General features: G+C 41.9%; 1 protein-coding gene across 1 annotated transcript in view; it reads right to left on the bottom strand.

Moving 5' to 3' along the window:
• FRMPD4 (FERM and PDZ domain containing 4) overlaps positions 1 to 27321 on the bottom strand; it is a 350428-nt gene that overhangs the window by 293120 nt on the left and 29987 nt on the right. The gene's annotated exons all lie outside the window — the stretch shown is intronic.

Genomic DNA, 27321 nt, shown 5'->3' with positions numbered 1-27321 from the left:
TCAGTCCTTTTCATCAAGGAGCATATGCCTGATCAAGGGTTGCAGGTAGCTTGTTCACAAGCAATTAGGGAGCTGTATTACTGACTTCCAGGTGGACAGCTGGTTCTCTGGAAAAATCTCAGCCCATCTTTCTAATGACCAAAGTCTTGTTCTGCAACAGATAATACAGGGGCTTGATGACAGTACAAGGTTCCCCATTTAATTCACTGTGTATCCCTCTTTTAACCACAGCACTCCTCATCCAGATAATCAAAGAACGGAAATTGTAATGACTGAGTCTGAATACATCCTTTCCTTTTAAGCTTTGAAATTCCTCATCAGTATTACTTCTGGTTGTGCAGGACTTGCCAGCCTTCTTCTTGTTGTAAGGAGAATGTGTATAATAAAGAGCTCTCACTTTTACTCATGGCTTTATTGTAGAACCTGAACAAGCACTGCCCACGCTTTCCAAGCGTCTTTTGTTCTGACATAATTTGCTCAAAGTGTTACACTTGGGAAAAAAAACAAAACACCAAAACAAAGCAAAACAAAACAAAACAAACAAAAAGCCGAACCACAAAAAGCCAAACCACAAAAAGCCCTCAACATTTACTGAACAATTCTAAGCCTACTAAGCATAACTCCAGTGCATATGGAGTTTAGTAGCTGCACCCATTGTACACAGCTTTGGGGTTAGGATGTTCCTTATCCTTCCTCAAAAAATGTGAATTTACAAACACACTTCAGCCTCCCTGAAGTGAGAAGGAGCAAACAGTAAGATGATCCTATCTTTCCAATTTATTTGGAAAGTCTTTCTGCAGGGGTTTATCTGCTATGCTCCACTAAACTGGCAGTGGTTGTTTTGCTTTACATAGCAGCTCAATAGGCCTCAGTGGCAAAGTATCTGGAGCATCTGGGAAACCAAGGACAACAACATTATCCCAAGCAGGTCCCCAGTGTGCCTGGAGCTGAAGTAGACACTGCACCCAGGAATGTGTCGATTAGGATTCCAACTGCCTTTTCTATTTCAGGCTGAGTTTTTGTTTTCTTGTCTTTGGGGAGGGGAAGATGGAGAAAGGGAAATATTTATGAATATGGCTCTGTATTTGCTATCCCTTTTTGTGTCTCTGTTGCTGTTCTTTCTTTTTTCAGTCTGTACAGTTCCTGTATTCAGCTGCAGGGGGGAAGGTGACCCCACAGCAGTGGCCAATATGCCTTTGAGCACAAGGAGAGGTGGAAGGATGGATTTTAGGTTGATAAGGAAACTATCCAGGACTCCAGCATTTATTTTAATGTGCTCCAGAATACACTAGCCTTTTTATTGGAGACCTGCAAAGGCAGTGTCCTTATTCAAAAGGATTTATAGCATAGGTTTAAATCTTGCCTTAATAAATTAAAATAATGAAGCAATGAAAAGGAAACAATGCAAAAGGAAAAGATACACACAAACCTCATGATTATATGGTTAGGAGATCTTCCATATAGAGATGCAAGATTAAACAGAGGCAAAGGGAGTTACATAATTCACAACCCCCCCACATTACTGAAAGACACATATTGGAATATTTCAGCTGCAGTCTGTTTCCACAAGAAAAGACACTTCTATTCAAGTAGAAGAGAACCAGTTGAGTCCAAAGCTTTAAATTCCTGAAGATTTGGATTATGGAGATTTAAAATTTAAAAATAAAATGCAGCTATTTAGTAAGTTCTCATTTTACACCCATTTTAGAGATGAGAAACACAGACACCCCCCAAAAAAACCATCAAATATGTATTTGGCTGAAGAGTTATCTTTGATGGCACTGGAAGCAAAATCCAGGCGTACCGACTCCCAGCCCTCACAAATGTTGGACAGTCTCTTTTGGCAAGGAAATGTGGTGAGACACACTTTAAACACACATTTGCTATGTTATGACCCCAACATATGTACCATACAGTGAAGTCTTGAATAACTTATTTAAGATATGAATTCATTCTTTAAAGACAAACATAGCACACAGTGCAATGGGAAACTAGCTTAATCACTTTCAGGCTCTTTCAAATGCTTGTGTGAAATACATGCTTGCTAAAGCTGCTAAGGATTCTTCAAACTTTCCAGAGGGTCAGCATTCTTTGGAGAAAGACAATGCCCAATGCCTTCAGATCATAAAGTTCACTGCAGTTCCATGGCATTTTCAATAAATTATTCTAGCATTAGTGTTTGTTGAAATGCTACTTAGATTAGTTTAATTCAAAGGTCAAAACTATTTTCAATGTTTAACTAAGTCATTTCAAAACATGTCTTATCATTAAGGACACAGAAGTTTGAGTATGTGAAACCATATGGCCCTGGCAAGCTATGCATATATTGAAATAGTTATATTCCCATTAAGTTATAATATGATGTATTGGCTTACTCACTGAATCACAGTAAAGATTCCCAATGGGTTTTCATAAACATCCATTGTGTTTAAAGTTGATGGAAGCAGCTCCTGGGGACTCAGCAGTCTTGGTCAGCGTGTCTGTGCCTCTTCTCTTGCTGGAGCCTTTACGTACACGCACATATACACACAGCCCTCCTCTCTACCTTCTGCTTGGCTTCCCCTGGCTCAGCTTTTCAGGTCAGATAGGCTATTGCACTGCTAACATTGCTGTTGGTTAAGAGCTACCAGAGGCACTGTAGCCAGTGGCTGGGCACACAGGGGTTCCGCTGCAGTGATGCTCCCACATGCCAGCCCATGTTGATGTCGCTGACAGGGGAGGATCAATGTGAAAATTGCAGTCCATGGTCTGGGCTGTAATGATTCAATGGCAATTTTAAACACTGTTGTGTAGCTTCACCTTGAAACAAGCCTTGAGATTAACCCCAACAAATATAAAGTTCCCTCACATTTACTATTAAGCTAGATAATTTGATCACTTACACCCTCATGTTTTCTCACCATTGCATGTGTTTAAACTGGATCTTTTCCTTACTCATGTTTCAGACTCTCTACTACTCCACATAGCAGCCTTGCTATTCCTTCACACTATGCAGGGCATGCCTCTGAAGCTATACAGGTACCATTAGGCTCCCAGTTCAAACTCATTACTCTGAAGAAATTCAATAGATCCTTTTAGAAATTACATGATACAAAATGAAATAGGTCCTAGAAGCCAGGCTTCAACATAAGCAGTTTCCCCATTCTGGACTTTCCTGTTCTAAAATCTCAGCAAGGGGAAAACTGACAGAACTGGGGAGAGGGGGGAAAAAACAACAAAAAAAGGCAGGGGGGTAAAAGTTAATTTATTTGTTTTTCTCAGTGCATCTCTTGTGAATGAACCAACACAGAAATAAAGCAGCATAATCCTTTCTGCTTGCTACACTCTTAACAGCATCTTGAGAAGCATTTACTAAACATTTGGGGCTGGATGCTCATCTGGCATGAATTGATGCAGACACACTGAAACCAACAGAACAACAGTGGTTTATATACACTGCAACAACTAGACCTTAATAAAGGGTTTCATAGGTTATGTAACTGGTAATTCTGGCACAGGATTTGTTTCTAATACGATTGACTCTGTCAAGATGAAAATGTCTGTCAGTTTTAACTTTGGAAAACACATCCTCCTATTTCAAACCAAAAGGACAAAAAATCCACAATAACCCATGACAGAAAGAATTCTTTCTTGATTGTCAGTCCAGGATTTTCCCATTTAAACTGGAAGAAAGGGACCCACCCTGCAAAGTGCAGACTTTTAACACCCTCCCACAAGGCTTTGAAACCATAAAAACATCAGAACAAAGCACCTATAGATTATCTCAGCCTCGCAGAGATGTGTTTTGAGTGCAATGAATCCCATCGTTAGAGGAGGGATAGCCATCAAAGTTGAGAGAAGGTGAACTCTCATCCCAGCTCTTATGGCTGGTTCCATTACAGAGGATCCAAGCTTTTATTTTTTTCTCTGCATCAGCTTCACTCCACTGACTCCAGCATGGTTTCTAAGGATAAGGTGTCAATACCCCTCAGCACAGCCAAAGGCACACTTGCTGAAGAAAGGAATACACAGAACATTACTGGTAAGTTGCCAGTGTGATGGGATGGTGCTGCTAGAAAGATTAACTACTGCTTTAAAAAAATGAGAACTTTCTATGTCATGTCATTGACTCAGGCCTGATGGCATTTTGATACCTAGAAGTTTCTATTTCAGTAACCAGGAGGTTCTATATGGTGACAGTACCACAGGACAATAAGGAGCATGAGAGGCAAATTCAGTTGGAGAAAAAAAAGGAAATATTGGGAAGATTATTAATGGCAAGAAAGAGGTGAATAGACAATCAAATCACTTACTACACAATAGCTAACCTAGACATGCTCTTTATCTGTAGCTTCATTTGATCTTGGCAACAGCTCTCATAAACAGGACTCATTGCAGCTAACATCAGACACCTATGGTGCAGTTGACTGTCTGTGCTAGTCACCCATCACTTGCTTCCACAGTGGCATCTATGATGTGATTCATCTGACCTAATTCAGAGGGTTGCTTTGCAGATAAGATGAATAATGTCTAGATGGCTCCATTTTTCTCCATGACTATGAAGTGAACTCACAACAACAAGCTATGAGTCAGATGCCTGCACTGAGTCAGGTGGACCCCAAAGTGGTGTCTTTACCATTTTCTATCAGAGTCATTCAGAGTGAGGTCCTCAGATGGCAATTGTGTGCAATAAAGAGCCAAAGATGCAGGAGGAACTCTGAACTTTAAGTGAGGGTCTGTGTCTCAGAGCGTTCTGTGAGGCTTTGCATTAAAATTGCATGAAACCAATCTGTAAACTGATCTTCAGTTCTGTGCCACTCTACAAAGCTGCCAGCACCAAAATCGCTGTCCTATTGCAGCACTCCATGAAGTTATGCTTGTCTGTGTGACTGAATTGGGCCTTTTGGAGGCTTGGGAAGAAGTTTTTTGAAGAAAACCTTGAAAACTCTGCTCTGGCAATAGTCTAAGGGAATGTTTGTTTATTTTTTCAAAAGCCCAGCCCTCTCTCCTGAACTCCATCAGACTGAGTACTCACACACTGACTTTGGGCATAATCTATTGCTTCAGCTAGACCACAATGTTGACTATGTTCAGCAAGAGTTCTCTTCCTGTTGCTTATCATATTTCCAACCCCTGTCAAAACCTTTCATGCAGTGTTTCTCATTTGCAGAGAGCTCCTCCTCTCCTTCAAGATCATCTCCAGCCCTGGCTGCTAGTGAAAGGAGCTGAGAAGTGGGGAAAACGAGAATGAGCAACTGTCTACAGACTGGCAGCACTGGAGTTGTGGGCATGCCCCAGGCTCACTGAAAAGAGTGGGCAGAGCTGGAGGAGAGCAGTGCTGAAGCTAATCTTGTATCTATCATTCATTTGGAATTGCAGTGTGTTTGTTTAACGTTTGGCTTGTGTTTGACTCATATTTATTGACGTTTACATTAAACAGAGTATTATTTTCTGTGCTTGTGTTCTATCAACAAAACTATAAAAAGCATTTTGCATCCTTATGAAAATTCTTCATATGTTACTATTTATCATCTTAAACCCAGTAAGTAAATCAGTAAACCAAACAAACTGATTCGAGGTGCATTGTGGAGTTGCAACAAATGTTATTGCTCTACATTGTTCCTTAGCTACTGAGAAATGCAAAATCAGAGGAAAAAATTAAACTGTGTTTTTCCATCCTTCCACCTGCTGAATGAGATCCTATCACATAATCCCATGTGCAGGATTAGATACAATTCATTGTGAACATGCATGACAGAATCAGTCTGGAATACGTAAAGGAAAATGAGAGAAGCCTCAGTGCTGCCAGAAGTGTTTAACAATTTTTTCCCCCTGGTTTTGATGAACAGAAATCCCAAGTGATCAGACACATGCCTTACTGCCTTGAGCAAACAGAAACTGACACCATACTGTAAGCAAGCTGGGACCATGACTGCAGAAGTCACATTCTACCAGAAGATTTATATCCACCACAACAAGTTTTGGCACAAAGTTGCCTCACCAACTGGGAGAAACAGATTATGATCAAGGTTAAGCAGCTCACAGAGAGTTTTCTAATAGCTGACAAGACAGGTCTGCTCAAAAATGAATCTAGGGCTAGTCACTGTCTGTACTTTTCAGTGGCTACTGGCTCCTTCTGGTAGCTGAACTGGCATCTGAAACGTGTATCCAGAGCCATGTCACTAAGGAGTTGAATGTCCAGTCCTCGTGTGCAGACACACGTCACAGTGCACACCTTGTTGGCTGCTGTGCACAGAGAGCAAGCATGGAAATGTTACATCAGCAGTGACAAGCAATATTCCTCATTCAAAAATGGCTAATGAGCAACTCAAGAAAATTGCAAACGCTTCTCACAATGGGCAACAGGGCTAAAGGTGATACACTTGGAGGTCCAGTAACTCAACAAACCATAATCACAGGTCCCCAGATCCAGGCATAGCAATAAGCCAAGCTTTATTATATATGATCACACCTAATTTCTATCATGGACTTCTAATGAGCCATGGAAGGTTGTTCAGATGTCAGAATAACAACTGCTATGGAAGTTATATGACATGAAAACTGTTCTTAAACTCATGCATACTCAGAGTTATGTAACTCAGAACTTCTATCTGATAGGAAAAGGCATGTTTCTGTTTTGTAAATATGATGAGATTTGTAGCAACTAAGATAGCCAGACAAATGATCTCCCAGCTGGATGGGAGATTCCAAATGCATAATTAACTAACAAAAGGGGAACTCTGTCAAAGAAGAGCATGACAAAGGCAGTGATGAGTTGAACAATTGCACTAATGGAATTACTTGCAAAGGTTTGTGGTAAGTCTCATTGGCCAATACACTTGCCATCAAAACCTGAGTAAGATGAAAGACAACCTTTGCTTCCAAGTCAGTCTCGAGTCCTCCACCAGCCTCAACTCCAGGAAAGGCAAACTGCAGGGCAGATTTGTTGTGGAGCTGCTTTCCAGGCTGTGTCAGTTTGACAGGTCAATCTACTAGCCAGAAAATAATTCCAGAGAGGACAGAAATCGTCCACAACAGAAGACATCTGGAACGCGTATTTAACATCTCTATCTGCCTTTTCAAATGGAATGGCTAAATTCTCATGGCTTTCATTTTAATACCAGTTTTGCTTCTTATATTTTCTAGTATTTTGCCACCCCATTTCTATGGGGGCGGTATAGGCGGTGGGCTTGCTGACCATTTCCACAGCCATTGTCAAGGTGACTGAGAGACCAAAGAGCCACATGACCACCTGGCGACCTAGTGGCCACAAGCTAGAGTTTGCTAGCCAGAGGTTCTTCCACATGGTGTTTTGGTCACAAGGCATCCTCCAGATGTGAAGATGCTCCATTAAAACTGAACATGGGAGAGGATAAAGAGCTGCATTTCTCACTATCTCCTTCCTGTCCCACAGCAACTGGAAGGTAGCATCAGCATTTTCTCTCACACATCTCCTGTGGCCACACTTCCCATGGAGAAGGGAAGGGACCTTTTTTGCATGTTTCTCCTCTCTAACATTCTAATCCTTTAGCAGAGCATTGTCATATTAGCACACTTGGGCTGGGTACTGTTTTGGGTAACTAAACAAACACAAATTAGTTAGGCCATCTCCCACCAGCGCTAAAAGTCCTCTGTTGCAGCCTCCTCCTCCCACTCATTCCTGCTCTTGCCTGGGAAGGTATTCAGGCAAAGCAGCAGCTGAAACAATCTTTTTTTAATTACTAACAAGTGCATGTACCAGTAGAGATGTGCTATTGTAAATCTATGTGATCACTGACCCCAATGCACGTTAGCCAAAGCAGAGCTCTCTTGACAGACCTCATCTATACACACACTGCTTTTGCCTTCTGCTAAACACCAAAGCGGTTAGGCTTTTTAAATCTAGGATGCATGACTGTACAAGGACTTGGTTTTGAATGCCTACCTGTCTCTCTGTCAAATCACAAAGTGTCTCTCTCTCTGCTTTCTGCTGAAAAAGCTGGTTTTCAAAAGCAGTTAGCAATCGGAGGAGCTTTATAGTGGGATGCAGGAAAGAAGGCTCTTTTACGAAGCTTTTGCAGTGGCTCTTTCCATAAATCATTCCTACTGAAATGATCCTCAGATGGGAGAAGTTTGTAATTACAGACTTTGCTGAGATTGTGAACTTTCTCTTTATTATTGTGAGAAACTATTGTGAATTACTGTGGAGAAAAACTACTGTAAGGATGCAGGTCTCCACTCAGATCTGTACCCGCGCCTGATCTGTGCATCTTCATTTATTCCCTATGTATTTGATTTACGTGCAACCTAGTTTCCTGCACTGAAGGTTGTGCATAACAGATGTAACCTCGTTGTCCTTACTGACTTCACTGAGCTATAATTGAACACCGCTTTTGGTATGCTCTCAGCAGTGTTGCTTGTATACTGCAAGTCATCTAAGTACTAATATTGAATTTCTTCCATCAAAAACTAGCCCCTAGGGGCAAAACCAAACCAGAAATAATTAAATTCATCTAGTAAACCACAGGCTCATTTGAATAACATTGCATTCTCTTAATGCTGTGTGTACATACTGTAAGCATAGATCATTACAGCCTGGCATCCGCTCGAATGCTTGTGAAGCCAAGATTCTCCATTTTGGCTTCACAGATAACTAGTGCTTTGCACAGGAGCAAGACATCTGAGTTGCTTTATTTTGTCCCCCATGCTGCACATTCTATTGCCAGGTTTTCCACACAGCACTCCTGCTTTCTGTTTGAACTCCTTTTATATTGTGCCAGTAATTTTTTTTCTTGCTTCCAACCTGTCATAGTGAAATGACAGTAGCCTTATGTCAAACCAGTTATACATCTGATTGAAATACCTTCACATTTCACCTGAAGCCCTTTAGTTCCCATTTCTATGCTGTTTGCAGAACAAACCAAGTCACAGTTCAAGCCTTCCTGGGATCACTCACACCTGTTGTGTGCCTCAGAAGTACAAGCACTGACCAACATCCTATGGGATTCCACTGAATAGTTCTACTCAGTATGACACAGCTTCTTGTATGGATCCTTCCCATTCAGCAAGTTGTTTATCTTCCTATTTCATTTGCTCCACTGCATTCATTTGTCCTAGCACATATGGTAAGGCAGGCAGAAACCTGCAACCAAGTCACACTTACCAAGAGCCTTGATGCAATTTAGGGCTGTATACAAAGCTTAGCGAATGCCTCCTCTTCAATCTTCCTTCAGGTCCTCACATAGAAAAGGTTTTGCAGTCCAAGATTTAGTATGTGTTATGGGTTTAAGACTGGATGTCTTAACCAGGGAGTTGAAATGTTGTGAAAAGGGAGGGGTTTAATTTAAGAAATGTTCAGCTATGCTCCTTTGTATTGTGCATACAAAGCCAAATCACAGAGTTACATATCACACCTTGGAGATTAAAACACAACTGTCAAATCATAGAATTGCTTTGGTTGGAAAACACCTCCAAGATCACCAAGTCCAACCACTGACCTAACACCACGATGGTCATTAAACCACATCCCATCAGGCCATGGCCATGCATTTCTTCAACACCTCCAGGGATGGTGACTCCGTCCCTTCCCCGGGTAACCTATTCTGATGCCTGGTCATTCTTTCTGTAAAGAAATGCTTCCTACTATCTGATCTAAACCTCCTCTAGCACAATTTCAGGCCACTTCCTCTCATCCTATCACCTGATACTAGATAGAAGAGAACAAGACCCACCTTACCATGGAACAAAGAGCAATCATCAAAGACAGATACACATTCTTATGCATAACAGTAGTCTTAGTTTATGGTACATCGCTTGCACAGCTATTTATTTTTAACAGCTGGTGAGCAAATTAATGTTGAATTTCTTTCTGTTGCTGAATATATTTTTCCACAGAGGTCTTATCCAAAGTCAAATCAAAGTCAGTACATCTGCATCAGTTTACAAACCAGCACTCTGTTCTGCATTAATCCAAGGTCAGACCATATTCCTGCTCATGCCAGTAATGAATCTATGGTCCCCTTTGGATCACAGAATCACAGAAACAGTCAGGTTGGAAGAGACTCGCAGGATCACCAAGCCAAACCAATAACCCTACTCTGCAAGGTTCACCCCTAAACCATATCCCCAAGCACCACATCCAAACTACCTTTAAACACATCCAGGGTTGGTGACTCAAACACCTCCTTGGGCAGCACATCCCAATGCCTGACCACTCTTGCTGTGAAAAACATTTCCGTAATGTCCGGTCTAAACCTATCCAGTTGCATCTTGAGGCTGTTCTCTCTTGTTCTATCACCTGTGAGAAGAGATCAGCAGCAGCTTCTCCACATCATCCTTTCAGGTAGTTTTAAAGAGAGCCACCCAAAACTGATAGAAATTTGGCAGAAGCTTGACTCTCGGACCTGAGAATACTTCAGAAGTTAGAGCTAAACTCATAGTTTAATACAGCATCCACATCCCACGTGATGTCTCTTCAGTATGCAAAACACCAAGGAACATAAGCTAGTTTTATGGTGTGAAATAAATGTTAGATGAAAGAATTAAGATGTCCAAATTTTGTAATGACAATTACACAAATCATTCTGTGGAATACTGTCTTGAGCCTTCTTTTCTAGAGAGAACTATATAAATTACTAGAATATTACTCCAGTGACATGGAATTGCTTAAAAAACCTCTCAGATAATTGCTTAGAAAATGTTGTCCACATCATCAGTGATCCTGAAACCTCAAATTATTAAACTGTATTAGAACTATTTTTTCAAACATAGCAGTCTACCTCTCCTCAGCTTTCCAAAGAGGATTTAGAAAGGAAGTGTACCTAGAAGCTATCTCTGTATCTCCCCTGTAGTATTGTGACCCAGGCTTCCCCCTGAGGCAGAGTGCTGATGCCACTAATGTGCATGTTTCCAGCCTCTGTTCATCATCCAACCCTTACCATTCTATGATTCTATGGCAGTGACTCAAAAAGTGTCTCCTCCTCAAACCGTTCCTTGTTGCAGAACTGCTGTGGCAGGAAAGAAGAGTAAATCAACTTGCATTTACCCTAGCTGCCTTCTTTACCTAACCCACTCCTTTGCAAGTCAGCACTTTGCTCTTCTGTATTCCTTAATTTTCTCTTGCTGGTATCCTCTCTGTATTTTTAGTGTCATTACATATGAGTTTTAATTCTCTACCTTCCATAAGTAGCAGGTATCCCTGCTAGCCCTCCCAGAATGCAGGATCTCTGTATCTGCAAAAGTGGATGCATTGATACTTGGCATATATGGCACTCATAGGGCTGTTCAGTGTACCTGCTGTTCAACCAGCAGACCTCTAAGCCTGACCTCCAAGAGGGTCAGAGCCACATACTTCAAGATGTTGCATGCCTGAATGCAATAAGATGATTACCATGATCCCTGGTGTGTCCAGACAGGATGTCTGTGGGCAATCTGCAATCTGCCAAGCTCATAAGATATGGACTTGAAGCAGAACACGCTGTGTTGGCTGTTGTTTGTGAGATTATTCTTGCACAGATATTTCTCTCTACAAAGATGCTATCACCTCTGTTCTTCTTCATATCTGCAGGCTGTTAAGAGGTCTTGTGAAGAGATATAAATCTTCCTCTAAGCATCAGTGACAAATCTGTTGTTATGTTAGGAACTTGCCTGCTTGCTTCACACTCCTCAACTAGTGTGGCAATTGGAAGATGTGTCTGTGTCCAAGGGAAACGTTAACACTCCAGTTTATGTTCATTGGTGTTGATGACAAAAATCTTCTTAGGCATATTGAAATGCCAAGGTAGAAATTGTGATGCTTATGGGAAGCATTCAAGGCTTCTTATTCCTACAGGAAAAGCTTGCTGCCCCAGATGGGATGAATATGCAGAGACAGCTTAGCAGTAACACTCTAAAAAACAGGCAGCGAGACAGGTAGGCAATAAACAGGCATTAGCTGATAGACATCACATTTCCCACTTTCCTTTTAGGCCTTAATTTCTGCCAGACAAGTAGTGATCTGTGCAACAGCTTCTGCAATACAAATACTGCCTCCTCACAAGATCATCCTGGTGCCCAAGATGGCTATCTCCTATTAGAGATCTTCCTTGCAATATGTGCCAACTCTCCCTTCCATCCTCTAACACTTCTTTCCATTACTCATACTATTCCTCTAAAGACAACTTACATGCAGCAGTGACTAATGCCAAAATTCACAACAGCCAAAAAAAAAATTGTTTTTCCTTTTAATAGCTTTAATAGCTTGCACTACTTTGCTGGCTGTACGTGAGGCTGGTACGTGATGAGCCTGGTAAAATTCTCTCCAGCAGCCACCTTCTGCCAAGTATCGTATTTGTTACTGAGCAAAAAGAAAGGGCCAAAAGCATTTGCTTTCGTTACATTAGAAACAAAATAAAGGAGGTGAGGGGTGGGAGAAGCGGGGGTTGTCTTATTTTTATTTTAAAACTACGTACTAGAACTGAACATTATTGGGTTTAGGCTGCAAACCAAAGAGTGCTGGATGAAAGCCAGAACGTTTCAGCTGAGAACTAGCTAATGCTTCATCACTGTGGTTAGCAGATGTGATGGATCCACACAGGGAGTGAATTTGTTCAGCAAAGCTTGACATTTTTTCACAGTCACATTTCAAGTGGAAAAAGAACCCTTTGAAAATGCAGTGCTAGATTAAAAGGTGATGGTCCCTTGTTTGCAGAGGAAGGCCAGGTATGAACGTGTGAATGGAATTGGTTTGAGAGCTCTCCCAGGCTTCCCTCGCTCATTCTCCTCCCTGCCACATGCGCCTGTCAGTCTCGCTGCAGGAGAGGGCAGGCAGACCTGTTGGATAATGGGCATGCACAAAGCTGTCACTTCAGATCCTTTCTACTTTTTTTAAAGTGTGTTGGCTTTTATAAACTGCCCCCACAGACACCTGATGGAGGAATACATTTGGTAAGGCCCTAGCCTCTACAGAATATAATGATTCCATATGCTTGAGACACTCAGCTATTTCCAGATTTACTGTACGTGGCAAGCTATAGAGAGCTCAGCAAGGCTCTCCACTCAGCATGTCCTTCAAGATAGAAATCAGAAGAGTTTTTAAAAATTCAGGAGGCACTTAAAATGGCAATAACTCAGGATAGCCTTATATTGCTCTTTTTCTCACACAGGTTGAAATAAAGACTGATGCATTTGTTGTTACCTCAGTTACAGGCTCTTCTAATCTCTATGCATGCAATTTATTTGGCTTAATTTGCTACATTTGTGGTGCCAGTCAGGGAGACTGTCTTGCAAAATGATCTAGCCATCTCCTGACTCCACATCTTGAAAAGCCTTAAGCATGGTCAAGCACTGTCCACTCCCTGCGCAAGGGAAATCAGGCCACATGGCCCAGAAACACATACTGAAGCCTGCTGATGGAGGAATGGCATGGCACAGTATGGCACAGCACATCACATGGCACAGTATGGCACAGCACATCACGTCACAGCACAGCATGCTGCATCAAGGAAGTCTAGCTGCCATCGCTTCCCAGGGTGCTACTCCAGGGAGATGCATCTGCTGTCATTTATTTTACTTTACTGCTTGGGAAGTTTGGGTGGTTTTTTTCTTCTCTCTTCATCTTTCATTTCTCCCCTCTCCAAATAACAAACACCTTTTCTTTTAACAGTGGTTTTGTTGTGCAGCCATAAAGAATGCCTATTGCTATGGGGCAGGATTTGCTTGTGCTACTCAAGCTCTGCATGTCACCCAGCTGGGGGAGCTCTACAACTGAGGGGACAAAGTTCCTACGGTAGCTGGGTTGCCATTTGGTATTGGTAGTGAAACCATTTTGCTCCTTAGAAATAGATGTCCTTGCATGCCCCAGCACCTGGCAGCTGCCTGGCAACACTCTGTAGCTGTTTCAAGTGCTCCAGTTTAAGAGAGTATTAATCTGGCTGTTTTACACATGGTTATTTAGTAATTAGTGACACTGCTGTTATCAACAACACTACATGAGTAAAAAGTTGTTAAAGGAACAGGAATTTCACCCTTCTGCTAAATGCATCATTCACCCCATGGCAGGGTGAGCTATTGAGCTGTCGATGGGTTCATTACAGTGGGCTCCTAAACCTCTTACCTGCTACAGCTGCAGCACTTGTGGGGTGTCAGCAGAGCTCCTAAGATTACTCTAAGGTGTAAAGTCCCTCAGGGACACTGTCAACTACTGTGTGATGAGTGCTGAATGGACACCATGCTGGTCATTTTTGGAGGTGATTTGAGGTTTCACATGTTTGTGCCTCTTCAAGAGCCAAACACAATGCTGCCCAGTACAACTCGAGTCTCCCTCTTTCAAAAGCAGCTCAGTGCCTGTTCTCACAGCAATTTGGTACTCACAAGTTAATCACCCAGGTGCCTCAACTCCAAAAGCTCATGTGCAGGATGAACTGCTGCCACCCCATGGAGCTGGCAGAGGAGGTGGGTACAGTGTGGTTGCAGTGGAGGAGCCAGCCTTGATATTTTGAGAGACCATAATCCCAATCCCAACAGTTTAGTGAGGCTGTTGAAAGATTCAGTTTGTCACTTGGAAAAATATCCAGGTTTTGCCAATCAGCAAAATTCTCCCCTCCAGACTGATGCTCATCAAAGCTTGACAGACTTAAAGCACAATCATCTTTGAAACAGTCTGTACTTCACTGTATTTCCTAAGTACTAAACATTGTCTGTATTTCTTCATATTTTACTCTGGGAAATGGATTTCAAATAAACCAGATACCTCTCAAATACTCCACATTCTGCGTCACCGCTGAGCACAAGGAGCTGCTGCGTTAGTGGTGCAGTGCAATGGCAGGTGAGGGACTCCTCTCCATCCCCATCACCCTCTCATCCACATGGCACTGCAAGGACAGCTATATTCCAGTTCACCTCATCACCTCTCACTGTCCACCTTTCACAGATTGCTTTCACCACCAGAAGCAGAGCCCTGCTTTGTTTGCCCTCCTCCTGACCTGAAGGGCTGTGGCATTTCTAATGATACCATTTGACTTTTAAACTTTCCATCATGATTTTAAAACTGCCTGGACTCTTCCACCACTTAAACCAGAGAAACATTTGCTGCTCCTTTTGAGTTTTTAAACATGGATAATTTGTAATGATCTTCCCTGTAAGGCACCCTTGTGACCCTTAGCAAGGACACTGTGTAAAGGCCTGGCAGCAGCGATGTTAACCCAGCAAAAGTGCTTTCAGCGTTTTAAACCCTGTAGTTCTTGCGTGCACTAGAAGAACAGGCAGGGCTTTATTACAGACACTCTCTCACACAATATGCTGTAGTAGCAGTAGCCTTAACCTGTTATTTTTAATTAAAGCCACAGGCAGGACCTGGAAAAGCATTTAGAATGGTTTTGTTTGTTTGTTTTTGTTTTCTTACACCGAAGAGCTGTTTGTGTAGGACTATAATCTTTTCAGTAATGGGCCAAAGCAGTGCAATGTGCAATCATGTTTCTGGCATGTTTTCAGTGATCATAGCAGCATTTATTTCACTCCTCAGAATGAAGGAACACATTCTAGTGGATAAGGAGTGTTCACTATTTTAGGCTTGACTCCATACAAGTGTATATTAAAAAAAGAATGTAACTATCTTCAGCCCACACAAAGCCATGAAACCAGATGTCTTTTTTTGCCTCAAATTCAAGGAGCTCCTTTATAAACTGATGTGGAAAAAAGAAAAAGCAGAAAGGGAAGTTTTAATTATATGCTACAATCAAGAAGACATTTTACATCCCAATTGGCAGAGCTCTTACTGTGTATTTTAAGCAAGATGAAGATGACAGAAGAAAGCAAAGGAAAAAACCACAGCTTCTATACTAGTTCTCTGGTGCAAAGAACAGCTTAACCTTATATATTGTACAGTTTTTGCAAGTTCAGACAGAGCCCATCTTGTAACACCCAGGAAAAGTCTTCATCAGATTAGAATGAATTATAAATTAATTTCCTGGAGCCATAGCCACAGCTCCTAGATGGATGTTAACATACCTGCCATTTCTCTTGGCACCTAAGGAGGCTCTGTTAGATCTTTCAGCGTTAATCTTCACAAAAATGAATAAGGATTAAGGGGGAGGGGAAATTATTTCAGTGTTCTTTTTATAACTTCATGCTATTTTATCAGAAACAAGGACAATATTATCATTTTCTTAATTAATTTGCTTTGGCAACTGCCAGACCTATCTAACAGCTTTTTTAATGTATCAAAACTGCAGGAGCCAGAATTAATGCTCAACCCTCATGAAAAAAGAGGCATTTTGTGGATACACACCATTTGACTTCCCTCCCCTTCTAAACAGAGGACTGCTACAAATAGTCAGTTCTTTGTGCTTCAGTACAGTTACTGTGCAAATTTTATGTTCTGTTCTCCATTAGAAAATAGGATTTAGTAACAAGCTTCTTAAATAGAGCTGCCTGTAGCTTTTGGCTAGTGGCTTTCACACAAAGGCATTCCCTCCTCATGTAAAACAAGCAATAAACATGATCACAACTATTTGCTTCATGTATAAAGAGTTGACAATGTTGGGTACTAACAAAATACTGGAGACTTTGCTTGACACATCTAGTAATTGGTAATGTGACTACAAAACATTAGAACTGGAGTTTCCCTCTTTGAGAGGGAAGCTTCCCTCTTTGAGAGCCTGGAGTAGAAAGCGTTTTAACTGATTTAAAATAGCAGAGACAGACATTTGAAGTCAGGTTTCAGATTTCATAGACTGACTTGAGTTGGAAGGGACCTTAAAAATCATGCAGTTACAAGCCTCCTGCCATGGGCAGGGACAAGTCCCACTAGACCAGGCTCTCAAAGCCTCATCCAGCCTGCTCTTCAACACTTCAGGGAAGAGTTGTCCAGAACTTCTCTGGGCAACACACTTCCAGTGTCTCACCACCTGCATAAAGAACTTCTTCTTAACATCTAATCCAAATCTACCCTGCTCTACTTTAGAGCCTTCAGGTACTGGAAAGCCACTGTAAGGTGTCCCCAGAGCCTTCTCATCTCCAGGCAGAACAGACCCAACTCTCTGTGTCTGTCCTCACAGGAAAGGTGCTCTAGCCCTCTGATCATCTTTGTGACCCTCCTCTGGATCCTCTCCAACAGATCCCTGTTCTTTTCAGTCAGTATTCTTCTCTGCAAGTGCTGAATACTTGAGGCTTTTATTAATTTGACTTAACACTACAATCATTAATACAATTTCAAATATAATTGTTTCAGTGCTGGGACTTGTTCTTCCTTTGGTTTTCCTCCCACTGACCTAGCTTCATCCTGCTCTTTCAGGATGCCCGGACCTTGTGGTACAGCTGCTTGAAGTCCAACTGCTGACACTAACTGCTAAATATTGCTAAGAATTTATATCCTCCTCAGAAATCTAGCATCATAGATGCTGTCATCTATTACTTCACAATTGAAGAAACATTCTGACAAGTAGAGAAAACAGATTCTCAGTTGCTTGGGGGTTTGGTTTTGTTTTTTAAACAGGGACATTTCTACCACATAGGAAAAATGTTGGAAAGTTAGACAAAAATAAAGCAATGTACATGGAAAAACCCTTCCTTTAGTGCTTGCTAGAATTTGAAATGCTGTCAGACTTCAGGGTAACCTGTTGGAATTAGCTGCTGGACAGATACTAAGAAAACTCAAAATTGAGCTTTGACCTAAAAAGCAATATTATTATTTTTTTCTTTTTTAGTTACTAAGTCTTTAGAACTCCATAACGTTCAACTGGGGGAAAAAGTGAGGGCCAACCTTATGTCTAGAAAATGTTACCCAAATAGTTGAGGGATCCTCCATGCACTGGGAAATAGTTTCTGCATTAAAGAATATCTATCATGCAGCTGTCATTTGTAGGAGGACTGTTACAGCTGCACACAAAAGTGTTGGTGTAATTTTACCTGTCTGCAGTACAGCTGTCCTCAGGTACATGAAAAGGAGATGTAGCTCCCATGGTCAGTACTGTCTTAATGACTGTATGTCTCACTCAAAACTCACTGAATCACTCTTTAATGACTCCACTGCTGTTAATGGGAGCTGAGACATCTGTATAAGTCATAGCACATCTAGACACTGCAATTATAAAAATGTAATGGCACACAGTGGGAAACAAGAGACTGAAACAGCAAACCTCAGCCCAAACAGCCTTCAGCTTTGATGATTTGCATGTCTCCCTCACCAAACACTGGCATGCAGTTCTTTTCAAAACAGTAAGGCTTGGAGCACTTACTAAGGAGCTGCACCACTGCATTTCAAATATCTAGTTGGCTCTGAGTCACATCCCATCTGTTGAACCCATGCCATCTGAAGGCACAAGCTCCAATAGCTACCATCATCTGGTGTAACTTGGGTAAAATCAGAGTGTCAAGATATTGCAAGTTTCAAGTATATGAAAGTGTTGTGGGAAGAATCCTAGCTGGCCACAAGTACTTGGGGTACTGGGTGGGGGAAAAGGGATTTTTATGCTAGTGAACAGAATTGGACCAAGGCAGAATAAGCTCCCTTAAGATAATAGATGATAAAAGTAAAAGAAAAAGGGGTCAAGAACAGTCAATAGCTGGAACAGAGGATTAGGGATAGAGCCATTTTGGTGGATTTGGGCCAGATGTAGCCCAAGGCTGTACTTAAGCTGCTCTGAGTTGGATGTTTAGATGTTAGTTTGAATGGCTATGAAAGTTTAATTAATGTCTGAGGGGCTTGAGAAGACAGATGAGCAGAGAATTAACATCCAAAAACTGCTGCCTATAATGAAAACCTATTGGTCTCTCACAAACCTTAGGAAAGCAAAGAGAAATATATAAAAAGCCTTTCCCCCTCCCCCCTCCCATTAATATAGAGCTTCTGAAAAACTCCTTCATAAGGCTTACAGTTCTTCCTGTAGCTGCAATAATTACTTCATAGTTGCATCTATTTCCTTTTGAAATTACATTTATTTATAAATATCTCTGATTTCAAAATAGAGTGAGCAGAAAGGGAAAAGCAAATCTACACATGTACGCATTTGTTACACCTAAGACTGAGGGTGCATTTCCCTGACACTGCACGCCTCAGTGTGCCCCACTCAGTAGCAAAACAGCTGAAGAATGTGAGGGCATGGTTTGTAGCTACAGAAAACATTATTGCTCTTGGTGCTTTGGACAGGTATTGATCACTGCTCCATAATGTAGTGTTGCATAGAAGGTTGTGCATGGCATTTGCATCTTCCTGCTGCAGCATTCAGCACTACTCAGTTCCAGATACAAGGTATTGTAGCCTTAGGTCATTAGCATGTTTTGTTAAGGCAAATATTTCATTTGCATGGTTATATATGCTATTATGAATGCATTCACTGCAGGATACAATGCCTGAAAATCTACCCACATATGCAAAAAGCACATAACACATCCTCTTCTTGGGTCTTGAAGCAGATCTCTGCTAACCTCTTTGCTTCTGCATGCCAGCTTACTTTTGCAGCAACCTGCTGAGTTAGTCCACGTGTCCCTCACCTTCAGCTGGATGCATGGTTAGCCAGCCTCTCTTTTTCCTTCCAAAGCAGAAAGCCCTCTTTGCAACCCAAAATAGCACTGGTCACTGAACAACCTAACAAACCAGCATTTAGCAGGAAAACCAGGGCAAGGAGGATTCAGATTTCTATCATAATGAGTTTATAAGGTTGGCTGAGCACCTTGTCCTTCTTGTTGGCTAGAAGCAGGAGAGTTATGCTACTGGAGATTTACTGTTTTCCAGTGTATCCACAGGCACTCATTTTACTTCTTCATCTGTCCCCCAGGACTCCCTCTAGGTAGCTGGCTGGTTGGCTGAGTTCCTGTCGAAGTGATTTTCTGATGCTGTGAGAATGTATTTATTGTGTGGTTAATGATAGAAGAGATGGAGAGCCTTGGATGGATGCCTCTTGTTTTGTTCTCTAGATCTAAATAAATGCATGAGACTCAACCTATTTTTCTTCCTTGTTCTTCTCAGTTGCTAATAGTGACTGGTACCCAGGGAGCTTAATTGGAATTCCATGTTTGATGGCATATTTTTTCACCTGTGCTAAATCATCATGTGTTTTCTTTCCAGGTCAGAACTGCAGGCTTAGCTTGGGAGCCACGGCTGAAATATCAAACTCACTTTTGAAATAAAACAAAAAACCCCCACCTTTTTTCTGTAAAATGCCTACAAAAAGACACATTTTAATGACCATCAGTTTAGAATAAGCATGCTCAGATGTAAGATACTTGGGTTATTTTTCAAGCACCTGAACGAGAGTGGCCTAATTTTCATGAATGCCAGTCACTAGCCATATCGAGTGGAATTCCCTGGGACTGTGAATTCCTCTGCCATTCAGAGAATCAGCCCTTTCCACATACCAGACAAGTATGTGGGCTTGAAAACATTAGCAGTAATATGGATATGCAATTCTAAGGGCATTTATTTTGAGACTTCCAATGAAGGGAAAAATCAACAAAGCTGGTCAGCTGTGCCAATGGATGTATTAGAGTGTGATAACACAGCACTGTCAGCTGATTCCTGCAAAAGGAAGTTTAAATGCACACACCAATGTGTCAGCACATATGGAAAGTAACCTTGGCCTGCAGCTAATACAGAAAAAAAACGTTCATAAGAGTGAACTCCCTGAGTTCTTCTTCCTCTGTAACTGGACCATTCCTTGAGCTTGCAAAACCAGGGTTTCTGTCATCTCTGTGTTAGGAATGGGAATCTCCAGTCCTCTGAAACTCTTGAGGTTTAAGCTTTTCAAACATAGCTTATTTGGAAGACAAAATATATAATGAACAGGATTCAGGTGATGCTCACACAATATATATGAGAAACAAAATGTTAACTTTGATTTTTCTCATGCAATTGTTTTGGGGTCACTTCTCTTCTTAATTCAAACTGTGGATGTCCATGGAGACATCTCCTACAGACTTCTGAATAAAGACTTGCAGACTTTTGAAAGATGTTGGTCTATAATACAAGAAAAATAAGGAGTGAGAAATCACAGCCTCTGAAGAATGAGCATTGCATTGTGTATGTTTGGGTCTCAGGAGGGAACACCTCTAGTGGCAGTGCAGCACTGTAGAAACCCCTTTCCCTGTGTGGAGCAGTGGCATCTACAGGGCAATGGGTGTGCTGACATTATCTGCTTGGGCCAGTTCCATCCTCCTCATCAAATAATTACTTTTGGTCATCAGGTTTTTTCAATATTGCTGATGCTGTTTATGAGCTTTTCATCTCTTTACCTATCCTTGATCTATGCAGGAGTAATTCCCAGGGAGTTTAAAAAGACAATGACTGCAAGAATATTTTAGGACTCTTCAGCTATTTTCTCTGTGGGATGAGTGGCCACAGAATCATAGAATGGTTTGGGTTGGAGGGGATCTTAAAGGTTGTCTAGTTCCAACCTCCCTGCCATGGGCAGAGACACCTTCCACTACACCAGGTTGCTCAAAGACCAATCCAACCTGGCCTTGAACACATCCAGAGAGGGGGCATCCATAGACTCTCTGGGCAACCATCCTCACAGTGAAGGACATCTTTTTTACATATAATCTAAGCCCACCCTCTCTCAGTGTACAGCCATTGCCCCTTGTCCTTTCACTACATGCCATTGTGAAAAGCCCAAGACCAGGTGGTCCATTTGCAGGACCTTTGCTTTAACTGGACCTGGAGCCATCACAGCTCTAAACCTCTAGCTCCTTATCTCTGTCCCAAACACTGCTACATTGCTCATTAGGAATTCTGCCGACTTACTGGGGAAGCAACCCTTCATACTTGCCTCTGAGGCAGAAAAAAGTAACATCTGCTCCTTTCTAGTGCCTACCAGTATCCTTATAATGAACAAATCCATTATTGATGATAATGTATTTAGTGCCAATTCAATGGAAATCAATTCATTAGGCTGAGAAGTTTTGCTGTATGACCATCCCTGAAGCCTCATCGTACTCATTAATTAAAGTCAGGTTTTGTCACTAATTACCCTAGGAGTGTGGCCTAAAGAGAATTACGTATAAACCCCAGCTATTACAGCCTACAGCTTGAACCAAAGAAGAATGGAAACCCTCCAGAAGCAACTGAAGTTCTGTTTCAAGTCAAGTTTCATCTGTACCAGCTCAGGGGAACTTTTTGTCTGTTCTCTTTACATAAGTAGCTGCAGAAGTGGTAAAAATGCCTTTTAGTCTGAAGGACCCCAAAATGCTTTACAATCAGAAATCACTTCAACACATTCTGAAGTGTAGCCTTCTTTGTCTTGAGAGGGAGCAGCTGCTCAGCTGTGCACAGCAGCAATTTCAAAGTGAACAATATCAGTTCTGACTGAAACCACAGAGACAAATTTAGGCCAACATAATGTGGTTGCCCAAATGCACTTGTGCCCAGAATACTGTCCTCCACCAAACCTTCACAAAGACCTGCCAATGCATAACTGATCACTACATTTCTTTTCTAAATGCTTTCTGAATAGAAGGGGCTACCACCACAGTGTGCTACAGCACAGATCCTCTCACTGCTTCGTGTCTTGCTTAAATGGGAGCTGCACAAAGGCCCCATCAAGATCAATGTTCACAAAAAGCACGTGGGTGTGCACTCCACAAGTAAGGTGCAGATACAGGATACAGCTGGCTTTCTCATCTCTAAGTGCACATTGCTGGCTGATTTCCAGTTTTTCATCAGCCAGTACCCCCAAGTGCTTCTCTGCAGGGCTGCTCTCAATTCCTTCATCCCCCAGCCTGTATTAATACTAAGGGTTACCCTGACCCAGCTCTAGAGCCTTGCCCTTGTCCTTCTTGAACTTCATGGCGTTCACATGGGCTCACTCCTCAAGCCTGCCAAGGGCCCTCTGGACAGCATCTCTTCTGTCAAGCATATCAGCTACACTGGCAAAACTTTCTGAGGGCTCAGGCAGTCCTGAGTAGAGGACAAAGTGGATGATTAGTCCTTTGCAAAGCCAGTGCATACTCTGAAGTGAAATATCATAGGCAGAATAGGTCTCACACATTCCACAAAGCACTAAATGCTCTGTTAAAAACCCAATTGAACAGAGCAGAAACTGCTCTGCAGACTGTGAGGGTGTGCATGGAATGTTCTAGTGGCCCATTTGGTGCAAAAAAAGGGAAAACTCAGCGTAGAATATTGCACAGACATGCAGATCTTATCACAATGGAACTGGAGCGTGTCCAGAAAAGAGCAACAAGGTTGGTGAGGGGCTTGGAGCACAAGCCCTATGAGGAGAGATTGAGGGAGCTGGGGTTGCTTAGTCTGGAGAGGAGGAGACTCAGGGGTGACCTTATTGCTCTCTACAACTACCTGAAGGGGGGTTGTAGTGAGGCGGAGGTTGGTCTCTTCTCCCAGGCAAGCAGTACCAGAACAAGAGGACACAGTCTCAGGCTGCATCAGGGGAGGTTTAGGCTGGAGGTTAGGAGGAAGTTTTACACAGAGAGAGTGATTGCCCACTGGAATGGGCTGCCTGAGGAGGTGGTGGGGTCGCCGTCGCTGGGGGTGTTCAGGGCGAGGCTTGACAGGATGCTTGGTTGCATGGTTTAGTTGATTGGGTAGTGTTGGATGATAGGTTGGACACGATGATCTCGAAGGTCTCTTCCAACCTGGTTAATTCTATTCTATTCTAAATGGTAACAGTTGCTGATTGATTAGGGGGTTAATTGTCATACTTAGGATCTTAACTAACTTTCATCAGCTTTGTGCTGTAGCTTTTATTTCCATTAGAAACCACTAACAGAACATAATAGGCTCCTTTTATAATTTGTAATTTGGTAATTGCCTGTTCAATAGTAGATTTGTCATGCATATTAGGAAGTTGGTAATAAAATTTCCTGCAGGAAAGACAGGTCAAGAGGTCTAGAGAAGATATGAAACCCCCCCAGCAGGGCACTGTGTGGGAATAATCAGGTTTGACAGACTTCTTGTAACCATTTTTAGAAATGCAAGAATTGGGAATTGTTCATGAGATTGTCACTTGGCTGCAGGGCACTCCCTTCCGTGTACTGGGAGGACAAAGTGCCAGCAGATGGCACTCTCCAATGGGCAGCACTGTGCATGGCCTTCCAGGAACACCAGAGGTTTTGCTGACAGCCTCCAGAAGGAAGCCTTGCCTACTTTATTCCCTAAAAGCACAGTAAAACACTCGTGGCTCTGACCAAGCAAAGAGAATAAGGCCGGTCGATCAATAAGCCGATCAATACGGCTGGGTGGAGTTCAATCTTTGCATCAAGGTCATAAAAGGAAATGGCAGCACTTGCTGAACACCAAGATGGCAGGCTCTGCCTCCAATGCTGTTTTGAAAGCATTCTGACTTGACTGCAGCAAGTGCAAAGGATGCATAAGCATCACATCTTGTTGAAAGAGTCTGATAAAGTACAATTCATTTAGGGCCTTGCCAATTCTGAAGCAGAGGTAGAGAAAAACAAAACAGAACAGAACCCAGATGTAATCCACTGCATTTTTAATCTGCCCAATTCTTAGTTCAGAAATAGCAGCTATTCCTGATAGACTCATCTTTCACATTCATTGTGTACCTGTAGATGGGAGCTCCTCATCTTAGCCTGCTCTTGGCAAGAAAGGATCATGGCAGCTTGAATTGTCACCTGTACTCCGTAAATACTGACCATGATTTTTATCCTTAGCCAAGCATAAACGCCCTGTAAACAAAGGCTTGCTACAAGAGACCCTGTTGTAACTCTTCTGACTTAAAGCTAAACTAATGCTGAACTTAGAGTGTGCGCATCTCTGAGCCTGACATTCCCCTGCTACTCAATAACAGCCTTGGATGGGTGGCTTATGCCATCAGTAAACATCACAACCGCCGATTTTGTGATGGTTACCTTATACTGCAAATAACCACGTCTGGGACAACCACTGTTCCAGGAGCCCACAGCTTGTATGATGATAACAGCCCATGACTTACTGACATTGGTGGCCATGCCCTATTTATTTTTGTGTGTTTTCACTGGAGGGTGACAACAAATGCTTGTGAGTTAACATGTTGACCAATAAGGCTGTAAAAAGGCCCTGCCTGATGTTCATCAATTGGCAGATCAATGACTTTGTTCAGTGCAATGGGGCCAGGCTGGATTCAACTGAGATCTTCCATTTCCACCATCCACCAGAAAAGTGACAAATCAAGCTGAGTAATAATGCTTTGGGTTTATTCTTGGGATAACTGGTTTGGATTTGCTCTGCATTTCCAGGGGAAAGGTAGGGTCGTGTCTGCTTTCTTCTGATAATTTGTGCTTTCATGGCCTATATTAAAACAAGGAGGGGGGGAGGAGAAAAGGAAAGTTGGAAAGGTTGGTAAGAATGAGAGTGAAAAAGCTGTTTTCTCTGAAGGGGTCTGAGGCACATGTTTACTGCCATGCTGTGACTTCCATTATCAAGACTGATAAACCAAGGAAATACCTTCTCCTTTATTAATGTAATACACAAATATTTGTGTTAAAATGTGAACACACACAAGTGCCTGAGTATTGCACTGCTCTGAGCTAGGCCTTTTTTTTTTTTGTTTCAATGGTAAATATGCATTGTGTATATTGAATTTCTATCTGAAAAACAAAGACATCAATTTTCTTGAGGTTAAAGGAAGAACAGGTTTCCCTGTTTCCAGCATTATGGCCAGTCAAGGAGAGAAAGCTGTTACTAGAATTGGTGTTATAATTGAAGTCTCAAAACCCATCATGCTGTGCAAATTAGAAGAAGCACTAGAAAAGCCAAGGATACAAACCAGTAAACAAGTGAAATGGTGTATTGTTTTCAGTCAGCACTTCTGAAACATTGTTCTCTATAAGCTCTCTAAAGACTGCTCAAAAAAATGCAATAAGCTCAGCAATTGCTGCTCCTTGAAAAAGACTTTTCTTAAAGCTGCAGAAGCCTAAAGCAGATATTTCATTATTTCTGTTTACATCATAGATTTGAACAAGGGCAGCACAACTTTGCATCATTTTCTAATCTTTAAGAGTAACTAGAAGGTCTAACAGTGAGGGGTGGGGGGTTGAAATAGATGTTTAAACCCCTGAAATAGCCATTTTAGGGTGCATTAAAAGATCAAATAGTGAAACCTTCACTCAGGAAAGGCAATACTGTTAAATGTTTCACTTTTAGCTACTTAAAATCACACAAATGTGTGATCCCCACCTCCAGCTGAGGGCTCTCTGAATCTGGGAATTGCACCCATTGTGAAATGCTGCAGCCCCTCTTTAGACAGCAATTATTCACAAGGAGAGAATTTGTGTCAGTTTAGGTGAGCTGTCTCCAACAAACAATCCTGCGTGAGGGTCTTTGCCAAAGCACTCTCCTTTTCTCTCTTGCATCTTGAAACAGAAACATAGTCACTGCCTGTTTGACTGGACTTTCTACCAAGGTTTCTTGAACAAAGATACTAGAGGACAGCAAAGCTGGAGTTCTCCATTTGCTGAGGTTCAGGTGGCATGCCCTCAGCAACTGCTGTTACCCTGCCCTGACCCAGCTGTGCTAGCATGCTCCAAAGTGAATCATTTCCCTTGGAGAGCAGGTAGGAATGTGAGGTTGGCAAAGACTCACAGGTGTAATGGTTACATACCCATTGTTCTCCTTTGTATTCATCTCTGGGGATGCCCAGCAATGGCTAACCCTAGCATGTGAGATGAAGGGTTTGTGATGCTCTTCCTTCCCCTGCTCCTGCCAGCAAAACACAGTCAAATGGGTACTCGGGAGCAATCTCATTGGAAGAGCACCCAACTGGCACACTGAGAAGCTGTCCTTAAGATACCTCTCATATCTGCCTCCACTCTCAATGCACTGTGAACCAGTTTGAAATATGCATGGGTTCAAAATGCAAATTGATGTGCAAATATTTGCCTGTAGGCTTGAAAGACAGGAACACCTGATTTTTTTGCTTTCACAGCTCTAGAGCAATTTCATATGAACCTGAGCTAAATGCCCTTAGAGCATGTGCAAAAGCTTTACATTATCAGCACTGCTGTGTCCATCACAGGCAATATATAGGCAAGTAAAGAACAAAATGGGAGTTTCTGAAAACACCTTCTTATACTTGGGTAAGATGCACTTGACTTGTTCCCAAGGAATCAGCTTGTTGTCACCCAAAACAAATAGGCAATGTGTTCAAATGTTCCTTCTAAAGAAATTAAAAGTAAAGAAAAAATAAAATATCATTCAATTAAATTTTAAACCATCCTCATGCAGAGTGTGGCTCTAAACTGGGACACCTCAAACTCCAGCTTATTTCTGCAAGCCTTGGCATATGACTAGTAAGAGATCATCCAGAAAATCAGTGGCTAAACTGTGACTGAATTCCTCATTCATGCTGCAACCACACCCACCTATTAAAGCCAACTATTTTAATAAATCCAAGGAATTATAGGTAAGCCACTTGCAATGACTTTAAAATCTTCATC

Source organism: Dryobates pubescens, chromosome 8 (genome assembly GCF_014839835.1).
Source record: "Dryobates pubescens isolate bDryPub1 chromosome 8, bDryPub1.pri, whole genome shotgun sequence".
NCBI lineage: Eukaryota > Metazoa > Chordata > Aves > Piciformes > Picidae > Dryobates > Dryobates pubescens.
The sequence above is the reverse complement of the archived record's forward strand: the minus strand, read 5'-3'. Positions and strand labels throughout refer to the sequence as shown.